This window comes from Tasmannia lanceolata, unplaced genomic scaffold, assembly GCF_043159265.1.
Source record: "Tasmannia lanceolata isolate RefF3 unplaced genomic scaffold, GAP_Taslan_0.1 ptg000015l, whole genome shotgun sequence".
Taxonomy (NCBI): domain Eukaryota; kingdom Viridiplantae; phylum Streptophyta; class Magnoliopsida; order Canellales; family Winteraceae; genus Tasmannia; species Tasmannia lanceolata.
In genome coordinates, this window is record NW_027518692.1 from 49,559,875 (window position 1) to 49,581,731 (window position 21,857).

Consider the following 21,857-nt stretch of genomic DNA (forward strand, 5'->3'; position numbering starts at 1 on the left):
TTCGAATCCTTTTCAAAGTTCACCTTGGTTACCTGCAATCAATATTAGGAACATTCCCCATACGTTTCATTATTAATATCAGTCCTACGGTTCATTTTGACTATTTTTGGAATTATTGTTTTTTTTTTAAGTTTTCAAAACTTCTTGAGACTATTATTAACAGAAAGAACTCGTTTCCGGCATGTCCGTAGAGTGCATGAGTGTTAAAAACGGACAAGAAACGAATTAGTTATGAATTTCCAAAGTTTTTACAAATTCCTGCGTTCGGACGCCTCTGAAATTTTCTAGAAATACCAACTCTCGGGTTCAGATTTGCTTCACGTTCAGATGCCTCCCTCGGATGCCCGCTTACACAGACCAGGTTTTTCCGAAAATTCCAGATTCGTCCCCGATTTTTTTAAAACTTCGATGGGTTATATCTTCCTCGTTTTAGCTCCGATTCGCGTGTGGCTGGATCCGTTGGATTCATATCGACGAAAGTAATCCATCTAATCTAATTTCATGCTAAAAATCCTCATATTTAATTACCAAAAATTAATCAAAGCTTTTAGAGTATAAGCCCAAAACTCAATTCTTAGGATTCTAAACACGTTCTTAATCTCTTAGGAACCTATAGATTCATCTCTTAGATTATCGTATATCATTCCGGCATCTTAATCTTATTTCCAATCCTTCGGTTTCTAGTTTTAGTTTTCTTTAATTACATCTACATATTATAAACGGGGTTTTAATTTCATACCTTGATCCGCGTCTCCGATTTCTTGGCCTCGATCTTCATCTCCTTCAATTCGCTTTTCTCTTCTATGGCTGTAGTAATGATTAGGGTTGGAGATATGTTCTGCAGAACCCTAAAGAATGTATTTATAGTTTTTCTATTAAGAGTTCTAACCCTAATGGGTTTCCAAAAGACAAAAACGCCCTCTCCTTTCAAAAGGGAACGAAATTATAAGTAGGGGTATTTTGGGTATCAAAATTTCGGGTGTTCACAAAAACTATTTCAGCCATTATTTGCAAATAATTATAGGGAAATGATTTCAACACAAACATGTTTTGATACAAGACGGTCATGTTCATTATCTTTTATATTTAAAGAGCTGTAAATGGGTTTTTACTGTCCTCAAAAAGCACTTACCTGATAATTAAATGCTAAAAGACAAGATACATGAGCTCATGTATCAAAACATAGTTGTTCTGAAATCATTTCCCTAATTATATTTAAGTTTAAAAAACATGAGGAAACTGTTGGTGAGCTAGCTTGCCCAATCACATGGAGGCCCACCTTGTTAGGATGATCCAAAGCATTCATTTGAAAGTCCCTTACATAGATGGGGCAGACTATCTATGATAAGGCCTTGCAAATGAATGGTTTGGATCACTCCCCAAAATGTGGGACCCATGTGATTGGGCAAGCTAGCTCACCATAAGTCAGTTTCCTCAAAAAACATTTGCATATAAGATTATTATATGCAAATATGTTTTAGAGGTATCCAGAGAGGCTCTCACCAAACTTATGTCCTTATTTGCAAATAAGATTATCTTAGCCTTGTGATGCTGTACAAGATCAACGGTCTTGATCTAATATACATGCCACCCATGCGCCTTTGTAGGACCCAAAAATTGCTCTCTCTCTCTCTCTCTCTCTCAATTTGAATTATTTTATGTTTTTAAGATAGTACTGTGGTGGATGCATCGTTCTTCCATAGTTGTTTGTATTTTAGTGAAGGGACACAACTTGATAACATGAGCCACGCTTTCCATGGCCTACTTACGATTTCTTTAAAACCTTCGACTCATAAATCTTTCTTAATGAGAATTATTTTCCTTCTCTTTACGCTTATATTTTTGTCAAAAGCTTTCACATTGTTGCACTAAAATTACACTAAATCTAGATCCACGTCTTTATCTTTTAGAAAAGCACCATACCTATCTGTCAACCTTCCCCTGTGGGTCCATGCATAATCTCTGCTACAAGAATCCACTCCATAAATAATTTACAAGGAAATTTTAAAGTGTATTTTTTGGGACCCCATTTTGTTTAGCTTAGTTTATTTTATTTTAATTTGAGAGATGCAGTGAGGGTAAATATGTATTTTTGTGTCCCTGGGCATATTGGTCATTTTTCCTAGCTTGCACGTGTGTGAGTCACACATGTTTGCTCCATCTTTTCCCACTACCTCCTATTTCAAATTCAAACCCTACTTGGAACTCCAAACCCACCAATTCCCTAAGCATTAAAGATTCCACTTTCTCATACCCAGTACCACTTACCAAAGCCATTACCTCTCTACTTTTCCTTAGACTAAGCCTATTCTCATTTACTCGCTTTTATAGAGATTCTCCACGAGCAAGACATCCATCGAAGACCTCTTGTGTGCAAGCTAGTGTTTGAAGCAAAGGCCAACTTGTCACATATTTTGCCTATTTCCTATTGAAGCTTTCTTCTCTTATTGTGTTCTTGTCTTGTATGATGTGCTCTTCTTTCATATATTGAAGCACATCTCTTTTGGGCATTGTTCTTCTTCTACTTTGGGTTATTGATCTTGGGTTAGTGTAAACTTTGGTTTCACTATTTGAGAAGAGGATTTTTTGTTGTTGTGAAATCAATCTTTCTCTATAATGTCTGGGTCAATGTCTATTTAGATTCTTGGGATTTGCTAAGCTCCATCGCAAAAGGCTTTTCGCGGCTGGTCGGTTGCACGTCAGACCAGCCACCTCGTGAATGGAGACAAAGCACGTCAAACTAGCAATTCCCTAGATTCTTTATCAGTCATCATTTTTAGGCCCTGTTTGTTTTGGATTCTTAGAACCTATTGGGTAGGGGTGTAAACGGATCGAATTTGAATTGGATATGGCTATATCCGAATTCGATTACAATATACACTATCCGAATTCGGATTCGGATTCGAATTTGATCCGTAAAATAAGTAAAATAAAGCTTGTAAACAAAGGAATTAATCTCAATTGCAGATCCATCCTGTCCATTGGTCGAGCAATCCAATCTCACTCTCTTGATTTTTACTATATAATAATTACAATCGTACCTGCAGAAAATATTTCGGGAGTTGCTAACTCAATGCTATGATTTTTTACACATTTGGATGAGGCAACGTACGTATTTGTCTAGAGGCATTTATAATCACTAAAAAAATTCATACGCAACCGATCAAAATGTGCAAAAATAAAGGGAGTTGTTATTATCAAATTGGAGATGTGCAGATATCCATTCCCTTTCTACTATCTTCATGTTTTAAAGTCGTGTATATATCATTGATCAGCTCCGGATGAAAACTAGGAGGTGGAAAGTCCCCCTCACCGTACGCAAGGAGGAAAACAAGCTTCCAGTGACAAACTTTATTGTTGTGAAGTGGGCCTACTTCACCTAGCAAATTTTCTTTGATCACGCGGGCCCCATTTCCCATCATTATATGATCTTATTGTTGGAAAGTGTTGGGGAATTCCCGTGTGAATCAAAGAATTAAAGCAACCAACAAACGTGATTGAGTAGATGCTGGGAAAAATAAACCACACCACGTCAGCACTGATGTAGAATGCAGAATCAGAAAGCATGAATAATGACAAGAGCAGCCACAAACCAAATTTACGTGGAAAATCCTTCAATGTGAAGGAAAAAACCATAGAGATAAATTCGAGAGAGATCCACTAAAATAACAGAAGATTACCCAACTCGAGTCTTGGGTCAAGGATGTTCAACCCTAACCGAACCCACCTCTAAATCTCTCAATCCTAACCAAACCTATGTAGCTCGCCTTTTCCAAATCAAGTCGGGTTGACTCTGGTTGGTTCGGGTAAACCTAGAGCAAAAACAAAGAAAATACCAAAAAAAAAAAAAAAAACATAACCTTAAGATTTTGAAAATCAAGTAAATTAAATGATGGATGTTGGGTTCGGGTCACATCGGGTTGCCCAAGGCCTCAAGTCCGAAATTAAATCAGGTTGGCTTTTCCCAACCATAAAGCCACCCAACCCAACCCGCGCCAAATTGGCTTGAGCCTGGCCCAAGGTGCACCCCTACTTTATTTATTCGTTTCCACCTTTCCAAGCTTCCAACACGGGATTAAAAGCTTTTTACAAAATACTTTGAAAACCCATTTTCAAAAGTAAAACACTTATTTATTTTGAACATTTCCATTACTTAATGTATTGGTGACACGACCTCACCTGTAACAAGATTTCTCTACAGGTGCTTAGCACTAGATCATTGACTCGTGTCTTTTAGGTGTCCAACTCACTTTCCAACGTCAATTGTAGCCGAGTGATCATGCAATGCACAATATTTTTACTAGTTTAATATGAAGGCTGTCTTTTCTCCTTGGCTATTTCTCTATTCCAATAGGAACTTTAAAGTTAGAAACCTTAAATGATAAATAGCCATTTGTTCAGCCAATCCTCTTCATTAATCCTCCTCTTCATTTGCTTCTTCTTCTTGTGTACCCCTCTTTCTAACTATCTCTAAAGAGATTGAGAGGCCATTGACTCATGGAAGATACCAAATTCCTTCTGCCCAAGACCTCCCCTCCATCAATATCAGCCGTTGATCAACTGCCTATCAAACCGCCTCCATGGATGGCGTGGATGAAACTCTGAACCAAGATATTGTAGAGGCATGACGCTCTTGTGCCATTGGAAGAAGGAGAAAAAGGAAAGAGAGGAGGATGAGAAGATGGGAAAGAAGAAGAAATTGGTGTTGATGGAGTGATCATGGAACCTCTAGGCAAGTCCTACACTTGGCTTCGCTTGTGTTTATTTTTATCCTTGTCTTGTTTTGATGTTTTTCACCCCTTTTTGAGTTGTTATCAATACATTGGCTAAAGACTTTACTTTTGGAGGTGCTGAATGTTGTTATACCCGATTTGTGGTCTAAATTGAAAGGAAATTAGTTCCTATCTCTGCCCCATCTGCCAAAATAAATAAATACAACTGACTATAATCTCATATAACTTGAACCCAATTTGGGTTAGCTAAAGCATAAACTTAGCCATCAAAGAAAGGAAATTAGGAGGTATTTCTTTGGATACTCACAAATATAATGCTCAGATAGACTTAAATCAATGACCACGAGATGGTTGTAATTTCTCATGAATTATCCACACCGAGAGAAGTAGGAGGAATGTTCTTTGTAATCTAGAGACAGATAAGTCCTTTTTTTTTTTGAAATAGCAATAATAATATATAGCAAATTAAGGAGGCCGAGATGGACCACCCATATCTACAATAGGATGAGACAGATAAGTCCTATGCATCCTAGATCTCTGTGTTCCGTCTTCTGGCTTATATTCTTCATGTAGCATTCAGATCGAATGACTATGAAATTACATCGATACTTTCACATATTACGGATAACGTAAGAGACATCTCTATTTTTCTCTGGGGGATATTTAGAATTACAACTACTTAGCTTTCAATTCTCCCCTAACCATCAAATGAAATGTAAATAACCCGTCATCATTAAAAAAAAAAAGAAAACATCTCTCTGTCTTGATAAAGATTCAACAATAATGGAACCCTTGGAAGGTTCTCTAGTGTTTTCCTACCAAAAGCAACATGTTTTTCAGAGCTGGTGAGCTGTTAGAATGTATGAACCATAACTCGTTTTGTCCCTTCCATTGAAAATGAGAAGAGTTCTTCAACTTTGTATGGTATACTTGAATTTTATATAAAAAATGTGTACTCTTTTTTCTTATCATGTTGAAAATGAAAAGAATCGATCCCTTGTCATGGAACTTCATATAACTCCATATAACTCTCTCTATCAGGAGAGGCGCCCAACGATACATTAAGGATCATTATTTTATGACAAGAATGGTCCTATTCTGTGGTAAAATGACCAACATATATACCTCTATCTTGGTATAGAGGTTACAATTAAGAGGGTTGTTTGGGACAACCTTGGCAAAAGCATGTCCTGATATTGTTTTCCATGATGCACCTAAGATTTCCGTGCAACATTATTTGGATGGATTTGTACCAAAAAAAAAAAAAAACTTAAGATAGGAACAAATTTAGAATTAAATTGTAAGATAAGGTTTCAATTAAATTAATATGTTAGTTTTTATTGGATTCCGTGGTAAGAATCTTCAATCAATTTTAAAGTAAAAGAGTGTTCATTCAATGTCCACTTGTTTTTTTAATATAATTTAAGTTGCATTGTAAGTTTTAGATTCCTAGGGCGTGTGACGATGGTGCTAAACTTCTTAACATAAAACTTAGTATTAATAAATAGTTGTTTAGGATAAGGATGATGAACATGCAATGTCGCATTTTCCATCATTTCTATTTGTTTAAAATTTTCTAGTAAAAAAGTTTACCTAAAACACGTGATTAGTCACAATCATGTCTTGATTAGTGGGATGGACAATGATACTATTAGAAGTGGATTGATCTGAGTGTACAGTGTATACACCGAAGATTTGTTGCATTTGTACTCACCACCATCTACTACACTTGAGATGAGTTGAAGCCAACCAAGCATGTTTTTCTTTCTTGAGCAAGTGGTGGGTTCCACACGGCGGTGAATATCATATGGAAAGTGATATATCGCCCCCTTTTCTTCCCTCGGCCAGCCACCCATATAGTATATTTATGACTACCCTTTTACGCTACAAGGCGGTGGCCAAAGTAAGAAAAGGGTCGAATATATCAATTCCCATATCAGATGCACTAGCTAGGGTGACATTGTGTTGAAGTGTCAATGATTAAATAACATCAACTCTAACAGCTTAAGCTTGAGTAACCGGTTGTTTAACATGGTATCAAAGCTATTGCCTTACAGCACATCCTGGGTTTAAAACCCAACAACTCTCTGATATTAAAATTCCACATGTACGACCAAACCCAAAAGAAGGGCCACATGTGCCGTGTGTACAGCCAACCCAAAAAAGAAGGGCCAGACATGACGGGGAGTATTGAAGTATAAATTATTAAATAACACCAACTCTAACAGCTTAAGCTTTTAGAGTAATCGGTTGTTTCACACATTGGACAATCATTCTTGGCAACGCTCAAATCCGACCCTTGACATATACTTCCCCAAATCCCGTCTTTGAGCACTAAAAAATGTAGTTTTTTCGGAGCAACGTAGAGCCGCTTCTGTGGAACGAGCACTAAATATTCATATACTTGAATGCCATTCTTGAATCATTATGTATAAAATTTGTAAATGAGTGGGTCCAACCCAAGTTGGCACATGCGATGATCTGGTCCAGATTCCTAGTTTTTTTTTTTTTTTTTCTTTTTCTTTTGCGTTTTTTTTTTCTCCTTTTACCTTCTTGTTTTTTATTTTTAAATTGTCGGTGTGACTGGCCAACTACTGGTGGGATGCTCATAATATATAATGGAGCTTAGTGGTAGATTAGGTCAATGAAAAGTCCAAAACACAATCCAAATATGAAAGAAACATATCTTAGATTCAAAACCAACCACCATTGAAATACATATCTTCAATGCCTTTAAATATTCTACAATTGATGTTGTGTTTGACTTGGCAACCCAATTCAAGTGAAGTATTTTGAACTTGGTTGTAGGAAATAATCTGGGAAGAGTTCATTGTCATATCATTTTCAATATTTTTGATATTGACACGAATTCACTGTCAAGAGCAGGATTAGGATAGGATCCACTTATTATATATGTTCAAGTCAGGGATCCTAATTTCAGTATTGGACGATTCCTATAGGGTGATTGAATCCACATTAGGACGGGTTACCGTCTATGATCCACGCTATTTTATAGTGGAATGCGTCATATCAGAATTTTGTTTTGGCTACTGATATTTGCACTACTATGTTTTGATATTGACACAAATTCACCTTGTTTTTTTCCTTTTAATTGGCTGCTGGATATTTTTGGGATTTTTAAGCCTTCGAGAGCTGGTTGAAAGATAAAGAACAAGATGAGCTTGTGTCATTATCAAAACATGACATTGCAAACATTGTAGCCTTTATTTTTGTTTTTTTTTTATCTTTTTGAAAATTAGGTACTTAATATAAGGCTATGCACTTTCATGTTTTAGCAATTGCACTAACTCGTCTTGCCTTTTATTATATGAGGACTGATTTATGCCGGAGCATCCTCTTTGGCATTCACTACATCAGCCCTTGCAGCTCATTAGCCTCAGCATAGGTTTTCTTCATTTTTTTTTAAGGTTAGGAGTGGTAGGTTGGGCATTAAATATCATATTAATGGGTGTTTTAGGCATTTTTTGTTGCATTAGAGGCTGCCTATATGAAACATGTTCTTCTTTCATTTTGTAGTGGTTTTTGATATGTGAATTTGAGACTGTAGAGATTCCTTTTGGGAGAAGGGAAGAGGACTTTGTTCCTCCTTTTGTATCTTTCAATATCTTGCTTAGGAATGGGAAACTGAAGATTAGTTTCCTAATCATTGTTCCTTTTCTTCCTTCCAACTTCTTGTAGCTTGCAAGATTGCTATTTTCACCAGCTGATCCAAGGATTCCGGCATCATTCGCTTGAATGTATGATCAGATCCTACACTATTTAAGATTCTTGTTGTTGCTAAAACACAAGATTTTTATCTGAGCTGAAGAACACACCAAATCGCTTCTGCTACCACTTGTTGCATAACTAACACACTTGTTTTTATGATGGAAGCCATTTATTTGTTAGGCCTTGGCACGGATGGCTCTGTCTAGCAGTACAACTGGGTCCCACTTGTTTAACGATCCTAGCCGTCTATTTGTTTGGACTTGGCATAGATGGGCCTAGATCAATATCCAAATTCTAACCCACATTTTGTGGGTGAGAATAGGACGATTATAAAATATAAAACCATGATCGAGACCGACTAAGTGCATCCCCCAAATCAGCATATTCACTTTCCCGTGAATGGATGAGATGAGTGTAACTGTAAAACCCTCTTTTTCACCTCAGCTATTCATGGGAAAGTGAATGGGGGTGATTGAGCTGTTAGGATGATCTAAACCATTCATTTGATGGGCCACAACGTAAATAGGATGCATCCGGTAAATCATTTCCATGAGATGATCCTAACCCTCCGATCTGCAGAGGCTTCTATAATGTGCAGTCTCTACAGGAAGATGATTTACAAGGTACTGCCTATTTACAATTTTACATTGTGCTCCATAAAATGAACGTTTTGCAATTTGCATCATCCTAAGAAGTGAGCCCCGCCGCCATACTTTCTGAAAAATAACGGAATTCATGCGCACACATAGTATAAAATCTCGTCCGTTAAGTATGATGGGACCAAGACTATGTAGATCCTCTCCTCAGATCAAGGGTCCAGATTATGCACACAATCTTCATACAAGACCTAATCTTGACCGTTAGAATTTATCCTAACGGTGTCCGTACGCATAGTCGGACTAGCAATGCAAACCAGATTACTGGTTTCTATGATCCCTTTCCTTTATAAAGTTTTTGTAGCATCGGCGAATGGCTGACCTTAGCACACACCATACCCCCATCAAATCTCTCTCTCTCTCTCTCTCTCTCTCTCTCTCTCTCTTCCAATGGCGACAATGCATTCTCACACATTCTCTTCTCCCGTTTCTCAGAATCCCCATAAGCAAAGCCCACCTGCAGGTAGTGAAAATCATACATTTTGGGTTTTAATGGATGTATATTTTTTATTCATTTAAGTTTTACATGAAAGTATAAGTTAATATAGCTCTGTGTCTTTGTTTGAAATTCTGAAAAAAATTGTTTAATGTGGGAGGCAAGATAATGCTTTTATCTAAACACGGGTTTTGTCAAAAATGTAAGGCGAGTTTTGCATTTGGGTGTTTTTGAGTATGAAAGTATGGGATATACAGAATTGATGAAGATAATATAATTGATTATAGAGCTTTTTTGGGGGGTTTTTTTTTTTATCATATTGTGAAGAATTGAGCTGTTCTGTATTTGGATATTTTGAAGATTAGAGATGTATGGTAGTTTATACATGAAGAATTAGGTCACACAATGATAGAATTTGGAAACAGCCACATTGAGTATGTTGAAGATAATGCCTGATTCCACAAATTATTTAAGTTACATCATTTTTGTTAATTAATAGGCTGTTTTCCTGCTTTAGACATTCCGGTTTGAATCCACAAGTTCTCCCATGATCCCTATTGTTTGGTTGAGAATTAATTTCTTTTCTCCTTTAGGTGTTTGAAAATATGGTGTAGTTGGCATTTTCTTAATGTTAAATGAATATGTTATGAATAGGAGAAAAGCCGACCGAGGTGGTAAGGGTACAGAAGAGCAAAGTAAGAGATCAAATTACAATATGGGAATCCAATCGAGGAGAAAGAAAATAAAAAATTTTCAGGCCTTTTCTATGTTCTCTCACGCTAGCGAGTCTACCTGCCTTGCTATTTGCCGATCTCTTTACATGACGAAAGGAGGTATCGTATCTGCTACTTGATCCATAATCTATGCGAACCTCTAGAGATGAGAGTGAGAGCCATCTAATCATCTTGTGACATTAAGAGAATCTCCTTCCACGATTAGACTATCCGACTATTCTCTTTCAATCTGAGCCCCTGGAGTACCACCCTCACTTTTGTTTCATTGGAGTCGGTGAACCCTGTTGGACCTGAGAAGTCACTCCAGTTCGTCCCTTAATAAACCTCCAACACCTACCAGTCCTGGATTTTCCAAACTAGATCCTTTGAAAACTAGATCCGTCAAAGTTTAGCTGTAACTAGGGCTGCAACTCGAGCCGGGTAAAACCCGACCCGCATCGACCCGACCCGAAAATAGCCTGGGTCGGGTTCAGGTTTCATGGGTTTCGGGTCGAGCCGGGTTCAGCTTTCAAAAGCCCGCATGAATCTCGGGTCGAGCCGGGTTTGAAGGGGCCCGACCCGACCCGACCCGAGTTACATAAGTTATAGTATGTAAATTTTTTTCTATTGTTAGTTAAAAGTTAAAGGGATAATTACATTTACACCCCCTCTAGTTTCTGACACATCCACTTCCACCCCTATAGTTTAAAACATGACAAATACACCCCTGTAGTTTCAATTTGTTTAAGGTGGGCCCCCTCAGCTGAAGGTTCGTCCATAGATTGAAGGGTTAGGATGATCCGATGGAGCTGATTTTTTGGGCACACCCTATCTATGTCAAGACCCATCAAATGAACGCTTTGGATCATCCAAACAATGTGGGCCCACATTATTTGGATGATTTTTTGGTAGTGTTTGGATTCGGGTAGGGGCCCACATTATTTGGATGATCCAAAGCATTCATTTGATGGGTCCTGACATAGATATGGTGTGCCCAAAAAATCAGCTCAATCGGATCATCCTAACCCTTCAATCTATGGACGAACCTTCAGCTGAGGGGGCAAACCTTAAACAAATTGAAACTACAGGGGTGTATTTGTCATGTTTTAAACTATAGGGGTGGAAGTGGATGTGTCAGAAACTAGAGGGGGTGTAAATGTAATTATCCCAAAGTTAAAAGTGAAAACCCATGCACCCACTGTTACTGTATGTGAGTGTAATTTCTGCTTCTATGAGTTGAGTTGATTCAAGTGTTTGATTCAGCATTGTTTGATTGTAATTACAACATTGTTTGATTACAGCATTGTTTGATTCAAGTGTGATGTGAGTGTAATTACATCATTGTTTGATTCAAGTGTAATGTGAGTGTAATTTCTGCTTCTATGAGTTGAGTTGCCTTGCCAAACAAGAATTTTCCTTAAAAATTTGCGTCAACGTGAAAAAACCCGACCCGACCCGAACCGACCCGAGATTTATCATGGGTAGGGCCGGGTTTGGGAATCGTGGGTTTTCCGAAAAAAAACCCTACCCGACCCGACCCGAGATATTTCTCGAGTAGGGTTGGGTTCTCCAAAACCCGACCCGCCCGACCCGAGTTGCAGCCCTAGCTGTAACTTCCTAGGGTCTGGGGCCTCCCACCTAGGAATTCATGTCTCTACCTGCTCCCTAGTGATGCTGATCTCTCTCCAGTGCCACCAAAGATCAGAATGTGATGTGAATCTAAAGCTTGGAAGGATTTTCTCCCAGGATATAGTCAGCGCGATCACCTTGGTATACACGAACATGGGACTTTTCTCCCCTTTTCAAGGTACCGGATACTATAGGAGGTTCTCCACTTTCAGTCAGAAAACCTATAAAATGCCGAATCTCGATAAGATATGGCCCCAAATCTCCCTTACTGTCTTGCAATGTATGAATGGGTCATCTACTGATCCTCCTGCCTCCGAGCACAATCCGCAATGGTCTGCTATTAAATTTCTATGGCTTCTCAGATGGTTCACCATAAGAATCTTATCAAGGAAAGCCATCCATCCAATCCAAATGCTCTTGACTCTAGGAGGAGCTTGGGTGCTCCATACTGTGGCTATATGAGATAAATGACAGCAAGGAATGATGTGGTTGTATATCGAATTTACACTAAATACCCCTGAGAAACACCGGATCCAAACTCTTTTGTCCTTTCCATTCATCTTTATGTAGCATGAGTCCAACAATTCCATAAACCGAGCTGCCCTTTCTCTCTGTCGAAGAAGTTATGTCTTAAAATGTTGCTCTAATTTACTTGCCCCTCCACCCGCTCAAAGCAATATTTTACAAAGGCTTCATGATGCGGATGAAAATCATAAAGATTGTTCCAGTCGTTGGCGTTGAACAAGTTTTTATTTTTTAACTATTATTTTCGTCATTTTATTTGTAGCCTATTTTTTAGGCATCAAATCTCACTCGTTTGGTGTGTTTTTTTGTATTATTAGAAAGGTTTTTCAATTAGCTATCTAATGGGCCCAAAATCACATGAATTGGATGTGTTTTGAGCAAGTTATGACTGTTTTTAGGAAGGGGTATAGGTCAATTCCGGGATTACTATTTTTAGTAAATTTTTATCTTTATTTAAATTTGCTTTATATTAGATGAATGGTTGGGATTAGTTCTTAGCTTTAGGTTATCTTCTAGGGTTTCTTTTCTTATAAATATATCTTATCAAAGCAATGTAAATAGACTTTTGACTTTTGAATATTGAATTGAATTGAAAATTTCTTTTGTGAGAGCTATTGTGGCTTGGACTTCTTCTTCTCTTCTCCTCTTGGTGGTCTGGAACCATCTTCTGTCATCTCCTCTCCTCTATTATCTTCTATTTCTTCAATCAAATCAGCACAAAGAAGGTTAGTAAATCAAATTTTCTTTTTTTCTTTGTTCTTGACCCTAAATACAAAAACCCAAAATCCATAGATCTCTCTCGTTCTTCAAGATCTCGTTTCGAGACTTTGAGGATTGTTTTTATGATTAAACCTTAGTGTAAACACCCAAGAACCAAAGCTTTAAATCCCTTTTGAGCCTTATTGAAAATTTGCACCATTTTCAAGCCCGAAAACCCTTTTTTAAGATCCATAGCTTAGACCTACCATCAAATCAGAGCCTAAACCCTAGAATTACTTTTCTTTTACCTATGATATGGACAGCAGTTTCCTTACGTGTTAATTCAGCCCTAGATTAATCTTTTAAGTGTTTTCTAGTATTCCATGTTAGCCCTAAATATTTCCTAAACCTTTATCCCATTAGGAGTGTAGGATCTTCCCTATTCTAGGTATTGTACTGCATCAACTTGGTATCAGAGCCCAGAGTTTTTTTTAGGAAACCTTTAAGGGTGTTAGAGTAAAAAAAAAACGAGTCCACACAATGACGTCTAGCAATCCATTATCTAATGATGAGTTAGCTCAATTCATTAGAGACAATATGACAGATCTGAATCTTCTCCAGGAGTGCCAATGATCTAGCTGATTGCCTAGCTAAATCCAGGGCATTGAGGGATGCTTTTTAATCCGAGGCTACTCTCCTCATTGATATGTATCAGTAATATTTTATTTTCACTCAATATAGTATTTTTTACTTTGGGTTATGTTTGAAGGTGTTGAATGAGCCATCAATGTCAATTTTTTTTCCTTTATCCTTGTTCATTTGAAATCTTAGCAAACACAGTATGATATACATTGTGTAAACTAATGAAACAAAGGATGTTACATAGATGAGAAATTATTGTTATTTCATTTCAAATCTTACTTTTTGAGTGTAGGTCACAGTTCATTTCAAATCGGACCGTTCCTTGGAGTGTTATAGGTCCTACTTACATTGTATCCAATTAGGCTTAAGGCTAGGGAAGAGGGAGGAAACTCTCAAGAGAGGGAGAGAAGATTAGTCATTGAAACTAAAAGTGGTAAAATGAATTGTTGTTTATGGTTTTGAGTAGTTCATTGAAAAAAAATTGATAGCATTAAAGTCAGGATTCAGAATAAAAACCAATCAAATTGATTTGGAAAGTCTTGCGGTTTGGTAAGATGTCACTTTCGGGATTCATTAGGGTCACATCATGGGATTTCTAGGTTGGGCCCACCCCTGATATGTGGATCAATTCAAAACTATCTCTGCATTCCGAGTGTATTCAATTTTCTTTTCTACTCAAGTAATGCTTCGTGGAATCTCTTTTTGTTTTCAGACTTGTCTGATTTTTGTTCTCTTCCCTCAGAGGGAAGTCCGGACCCAAACAAATTTATTCGCCATACCAGCTTCCTAGGGCGCTGATCCAAGCGGTCCATTTGATAGGTCACATCGCAAATAGGTTGTTGTGTCCCAAAAAACAGTTTCCATATGATGATCCTAGCCCTCAGATATAAAGAGAAATTGCTTGTTATGAAAACCTCTATAGATTGGAGGGTTGTGATCTTCCTATGTAAATGATTTTGGGGGCACAACCCATTTATGTTATGGCCCATCAAATGGACGGCTCAGATCATCCTATGGTTTGGACGGTACACTTCATTTTCAAAAATATGGGTGGGGCCTAAATTGGGCCTTAATGTTACTGTACGAGCCACACCGTAGGATGATCCAAACCATGGACGGCTTGGATCGTCCTATGTTGTGGACGGGCCTTAATGTTACTTTACAACCAACTCCATAGGATGATCCAAACCATTCATTTGATGGGCCACAATGTAAATAGGTTGTGCCCCAAAAATCATTTCCATAGGATGATCACAACCCTACAATCTATAGAGGTTGCATAAGATGTAGTTTCTATTTAGATCGGAGGGCTAGGATCAGCCTATGGAAATGATATTTTGGGACGCAACCTATTTGCGTTTATGGCCCATCAAATGGACGGTTTGGATTATCCTATGGTGTGGTATGGGTGGGGCCTACGTTGTTCAAAGATGGGCCCACCATTCCACCAACGGTTCCTGTTGGGCCCACCAACGGTTTATTTGTGTGTGTGGAGAGAGAGAGAGAGAGAGAGAGAGAGAGAGAGAGAGAGAGAGAGACCGGTCAAATGGTGGGAAACGCGACATATACGTGAAAGCTTAACGTTTAACGTTAGCCAGCCGGGGGAGGGGGAAATATCAGGGCCCCATCCTAGTCTCTTGACTTTTTGGTTTTGGTTGTTTATTTGCTTCTTCTACGTTCAAAGAGGAGCTGCCCATTCATCCGTGGTAATGGAGGGGGTGGCTCAAGTTGCTGGTGAGACTATTGCACAACAAGTCCGTTATGTCAAGGACTTCGAGGACCATGTTAAGAATCTCAACAGAGTAATGGAAGAATTAAAGAGCAAGTGGCTTGACATCAAAGCGCGGATACGAAAAGCTGAAAGACAACTGTTGAGACCCAAGAATCAAGTAATGAATTGGATCACAGAGGTTTCCAACATCCAAGTGGACGTCAATTCCATAAACTCAGAGTCCGACAAGATGTCGCGCTTCGACTTCAAGTCTCGCTACGAACTGGGTAAGAAGGCCATTGGAATGATCAACATTGTTGTCGAACTCAAAGGCAGAGGCGATTTCGATGAGGTTGCTGTGTGCCCTTCACCACCAAGGGTGTTGGAGATGCCCACTACATCAACACATGGTCAGGAGACATATGAAGAAACCTTATGGCGTTACACGACGAGGACATAAGAATGGTATGCGTGCACGGCATGGGGGGAGTTGGGAAAACAACTCTCATGAAAAGCATCAACAATAAGCTCGTCGGAACCCAAGACTTTGATGTGGTGATTTGGGTAACTGTGTCCAAGGATCTGAATCTAGAGAGGATCCAAATAGCCATTGGAAGCAAGGGTTTATATTTTGGTGATGATGATGAGAAAATGTCGAGAAGCATGAAAATCTTTGCTAGATTGAAAAACTCGAGGTACGTGTTGATGTTGGATGATCTTTGGGAAGAAATTCACTTAGAAGATGTCCGAATTCCAAAGCCAAATAAAGAAAATAAATGCAAAATCTTGCTGAGTACTCGATTCCTTCGAGTGTCTAATGCCATGGACGCCAACGTGCAACTTAAAGTCAAAACCCTTGGGAGCGAGGAAGCTTGGAATTTGTTCCATGAGAAAGCAGGGGAGGTAGTGCTTTCGCCGGACATCCGAGCTCTGGCGGAGAAGGTTTTGAAAGAGTGTGATGGTTTGCCACTTGCAATCATCACGGTTGGGAGAGCTATGCGACGAAATGAGGAGAAAGAGGTGTGGTTGGATGCACGAAGGGCATTGAAGGAATCAATGGTCCCAGATATCGAAGGTATGGAAATTAAAGTTTTTCGATCTTTGAAACTCAGTTATGACCACTTAGAAGAAGATAACATCAAACTCTGCTTCTTGTATTGTGCACTATTTCCAGAAGATTATTCCATAGATGTAACTCAGTTGGTAGAATATTGGACAATGGAAGGATTTGTTAATAATGTGGATAACCTGGAGGATGCATCAAATAAAGGGCACCATATCGTTAAAAGATTAAAGGACGCATGTCTCTTGGAGGATACGATTGGATTGGTTATTCTAGATCAACTGCTACGTCCCTATGTAAAGATGCACGACTTAATCCGTGACTTGGCAATATGGATCACGTCATCATCATCAAATGAACGCCCGAAATTTCTGGTAAAAGCTGGGATGAGACTAAAGGAGGCTCCCAATGAAAGTATGTGGGAAGGGGTTGAGAGGGTTTCATTGATGGGAAACCAAATAGAGAGGCTTCCAATTAGGCCTAACTGCCCTACTTTGGTGTCCTTATTCCTCCAAAACAACTCTCTCTTAAGGACCATTCCAAGTAGCTTCTTTGAACATATGCCAAGGCTTACTGTTCTTGATCTTAGTGGAACCGATATTGAATCGCTTCCAATGTCTTTATCCTCATTGGTTAATCTGCATGCATTGATTTTAAGTAGTTGTGACAGATTGATAGGGGTACCACCCTTGGGAGACCTAAAACAACTCCAGCATTTAGTTCTCAAAAGTTGTTATGCCATTAGAGATCTACCTCAAGGCATTGAAGAATTGGTTAATCTTAAGAAATTGGATCTATCAAATTTGCGTCTTGTGACAACAATTCCACGGGGAACAATATGTAGGTTATCTAATCTAGAGGAGCTAATCACGACTGGGACACCTATAGAATGGGCAAAGGAAGGAGGGCTAGAAGAAGTCAATGAAGGCACTAGTTGTACGTTAGCGGAGGTAGCAACATTAACGCAGATGCGCTCACTTTATATCGGCGTAAATGACATTGATTGTCTTGCTCAAGATTCTTTCCATCAGCGGCAGCTATCGAGTTTGAGAAAATTCATTTTTGAGTTTGGCAACACCGATCATGAAGCTTCTTCTTTTCAACTGGTAAGCGATGAATATGTGATAGGGACCCACCCAGCTTACCCATCAAAAAGAAAAATTGTGTTCTTCAATGGATGTGAGTATTTCCCTCCTTGCTGTAAGATTATACAAGAGTACGCAGAAGACTTAGGTATTCAAGGATGTAAAGGTCTGGCAGCTGGAGGAATTTCCCAAATAGTAGGTGATTCAATGACCTTAAGAAACCTTGAGATTATAGACTGTCCTGAAGTGGATTGCATTATAGACAATGGAGAGGTTGGACACAATATTGAGCTGATAAGTCTCTTTTATTTACCGAACCTGAATAAGCTAATCATGGAATATGGAAGCCTAAGCCTTCGACAATTGAAAGCATTGGATATTAGTTACTGTGATCAGTTGAATGGTACTCTCTTCTCCTCTAACTTGGGGCATCATCTGGATAAGTTGGAGTATCTTAGCATCAATAAATGTGATAAAATTGTAGGAATTGTAGAAGAGGGGGATAATCTGGCTGTCACTCCCAAGATTACAAAGCCTATTTCTTTATGATTTAAAGGTATTCAGAAGCATTTGTGATCCAAGATTATCTTTAACTTCCTTGCAAGAGGTTGGGATAGATAAATGTCCAAAATTTAAGAAGCTCGCCTCCTGCCCTAGCTTTTAAAAATTTTGAGCAAATGAACTGTTTGAAGCATTAGATTGGTAAGATGGCGAGAATACAGGTGTTTTTGCGGAGAAGGAGTCGTGCAATCAAAGAGCCCTGGATCGATGGTGGACCTATCCCTTGATTAACTTTAGACAGGTGCACATCTCTTTTAATTTTTTTTGTTAGTATTTCTTTAATTTTTTATAATCTTTTCCATTCTGCTCCTTTGGCTTTAGTAGGACCCGACTCACTGTAATAAAATGAAGCACGACCACACTGTAGCATAGTGGGTCTCACCTCTGAATGATCTGAACAGTCTCTTTGATAACTCTTGCTTTGGATCTCCAATAGCAAAACGATCATGCCAATCGATGGTGCTAGCATCCAATAATAAGTACTTTTTCTCGAAAAACTACACATTGGCAACATTTTACTTTGAACAACAAAACATACATTTTCAAATAGATGGATGGGGAATGGGAGGCAAAGCTAAACAAGCTAAGGTCTCAAAAACCCATGCAAAGCACACCCCCAGAAAGCTGCGGAAAGCGAAAGGTATAGGTACAAAAAAAGTACTCCTCCGTAGAAGAGTTGAAATAGGAAGAAGGTGAAGAAGAGCGCCCCCAACACAAGAAAACAAAAGAATCCCTAAAGGTTCAGAAGTTAAGGAAGAGAGAAAATAGGGAAATTTAAATAGAAGATGATAGACCTCCTGGATCACAATAAACATGGCTTCACCTAAGGGGGCCGGCCCTAGGGATCAAGTGCCTCCCAAGCCCTACCGACTGCTCAAAAGTCAAATCCATCGTGTATTTTCCTTTCTCTTGCTTGTCGTGAGTTTGTCTTCAAGGGTATCGTTTGACCCTCTTCCTTAGACATTGTTTTAAGGATTGGGCAGAGGTGTTGTTCCTGCTAAATCTTTATTTATTTAATATACTGGCAGGAGTATACCTAACCCCAGCTTCCCCATAAAAAATACATTTTCCTAAAATTTAGGATTGAATGATTGGTGTGATTATCGGGCTGGGGCTCGAAACATTTAGGCCCTGTTTGAATTTCATGAATTTTCTGGAAAAGTTTGAAAAAGGATTTTTTTTTAGAATTTCCTGCTTTTTCCGTAGTTGATTTTTTTTTTACACATTTACAATGGCGTCCATCTAAATAGGTCATGGAAACAAGAAAATGATAACTATAGCCAAATGTGTCTTGTAATTTCTTTGTGATGGAAACAAATTAACCTTCCATGAATAATGTTATTAGAAAAGAGCATGTGAGGTGAATTGCATGCCAGACTTGTTTCCACTGGACACAAGGATAGTTGGATATTCAATCTGGACTGTCCATCAAATTACATTGTGGGTGGATCGTTATGCAAAAATTCTAAACAACCAATTGCTGGCCTGAAAATAATAAACAATTAAAAAGGCAAAAACAAGAAAATTTTTGGGAAGTTGGGAGTCTGAACTGAAAAATGATGATTGTAGTTTATGTACTGTCTTCATGTTTTATACATGCATTTTTATTCCTTTTTCATGACTCTTTTCCACTCAAGTATTCGAACATTCAGAGGAGAAAAGAAAGAAATGGTTTGAAGCATTAGATTGGGAAGATGGTGAGAATACAAAGTCCCTCTTCACGCATGCTTTGGTTGAGGGGGATGAAGGATCCATACCCAGGGCTGATTATTTTCCTATAAGACCCTAAACCATGGAAAAATCATCTGCTAGAGCCGTTCCATTTTGCCACAGCTATCTTCTCTCACTTTTTTGTGTTTTGTTTTTTTTACTCGGCAACAGCTATAGTGTCTCCCGGTACCTCACTTTCCATTTCTTTACGCCTCTTCTCCAAGGATCCAAAGGGAGGGAAAGAGGGGATTTCAGCGAAGCACAGTGTCACTAAACAATTGGGAAGGACACCACTTTCGACAATGCTTATGTTGAAAATGTTGTTTTTATATCTTCTTAGATTTGAAGTCATTGGATATCGAGCAACGGGAAAAGGTCCGTATTGGTGCAGGGTTCAGAAAATTTGAATTGTAGAGATGAAAAAGTTCAACTCTGGTGTTAAATCTTTTTTGGTTTTGAATTTGAATTGTGTTTCTCTATTGTGAAGATCCTGGTTTGAGAGAAGATATTTTCTCCTTTTCTATTTTTATTTGTAGAAAATGTGATCAGAGCCGAGCTCAACTAGTTTGGGACAAATGCTTAGTTGAGTTGAGTTGAGTATGTGATCAGAAAAAGCGGTTACGTCCAAGTTTAATCATCCAAATGCTGCTAAGTTAAGTTGTATCCGCATGGGAGCTTAGATTTTCTACTACATGTTATGCTTGTGGCTGTGTTGATCTTTTAAAAATTTGCTCTCTCTCTCTCTCTCTCTCTCCAATCTATGATTGATAACTGCCCAACCCAGAAGGTAAGATTGTAAAACATGATCTCCCAGATTCAAAGTAAGCAAATAATTTGATGAGCTTCCTTTCCTTTGAGTGAATAAGCATGACAATAGTACAAAAAACTATTGTGATAAAATAGAGGAAATTGGTTGGGACCTCCTGTTCAATTCATCTAATGAGTCTTCTTATGGAAGAACTGGGACAAAATAGTCGGGCATTGGACATGTAACCCTTGGATTAGATTTCTATTCATTGCCAGATGTTTATTTTTTCTGTTTCAGTCATCCATTTGTAGACCAAAAATCAAAGGAATTAGAATCATCGGATGAGAGAGAATTCTGGTTTCATTGTTTTATAAGTGTTGGAAACTTACCGCTTTCTCCAAAAGCTTAAGCTGTTGGAGAAGGGCAGTCTTTAATCTTTTGAGTACAATAATCGGCTGGGGGCACACAATTGGTTTTCACAATCTCAAACACGTGGCCTTATACTTTTACCACTCCCCCTCATGTGTAGCCCACTTGGCAAACACGTGACACTTGTGGTCTCACCTTAGGCCGACCATTGCATGTGGATTTTTTTTTGACATCGGGGAGGTTTGAACTCGAGACCTTTGGCTCTGATACCATGTTGGAAACTTACCGCCTTCCCAAAAGCTAAAGTAGTCGGAGAGGGGCAGTCTTTAATATTTTATACTTTAACAATAAGGAGCAATTTTAGTTTTGACAAAGAAAAATGCTAAAGATAAGAATGACAATTACCTTTTCGGCCCATCTCTGCTGGCTTCACCTTGATCGGATGATCCTATCCCCTTCGAGTGTAGCATGCGATCCAAAGAGCTAGTAGACCCTCTTGACTTTGAGTTAAAGCTGCTTCGGTGGAACAGAACTAGCGGTTTCTTCTTAACTTCCACCTCCGGATCACTTACCCCCAGACGAGCCCTGATTAAAAATATGACCTAAACCCTAAACCTCTGGCCCGTGTCCGAGGCACCTAGTGAGCTCATTTTGACTGGGAAACAAACTCTATTTGGTTGAACTAGAGAAAAGAGAAGGTGGCGCAAGATCTGAATGATCGGGCACTGAAATCCTCCTCTGTCGACCAAAGATGAAGTGGAGGGAATGGAGCAGGAAATCCTCCTGGTTTTTGTGAATCAGTTGCAGTTGCTACCTTTCTTGATCCCATTTTATAGGTATGATGTCCA

The 21,857-nt window shown here is 38.7% G+C and overlaps 1 long non-coding RNA gene and 1 pseudogene across 1 annotated transcript; both read left to right on the forward strand.

Moving 5' to 3' along the window:
• The first annotated feature begins 9,427 nt into the window (after positions 1-9,427).
• LOC143892186 (uncharacterized) lies at positions 9,428-20,555 on the forward strand. The gene is made up of 2 exons (XR_013255448.1): positions 9,428-9,581; positions 20,064-20,555. It is a non-coding gene; the product is annotated as an uncharacterized LOC143892186 (long non-coding RNA).
• LOC143845883 (putative disease resistance protein At1g12290) lies at positions 15,472-20,045 on the forward strand (annotated as a pseudogene).
• Positions 20,556-21,857: the final 1,302 nt, after the last annotated feature.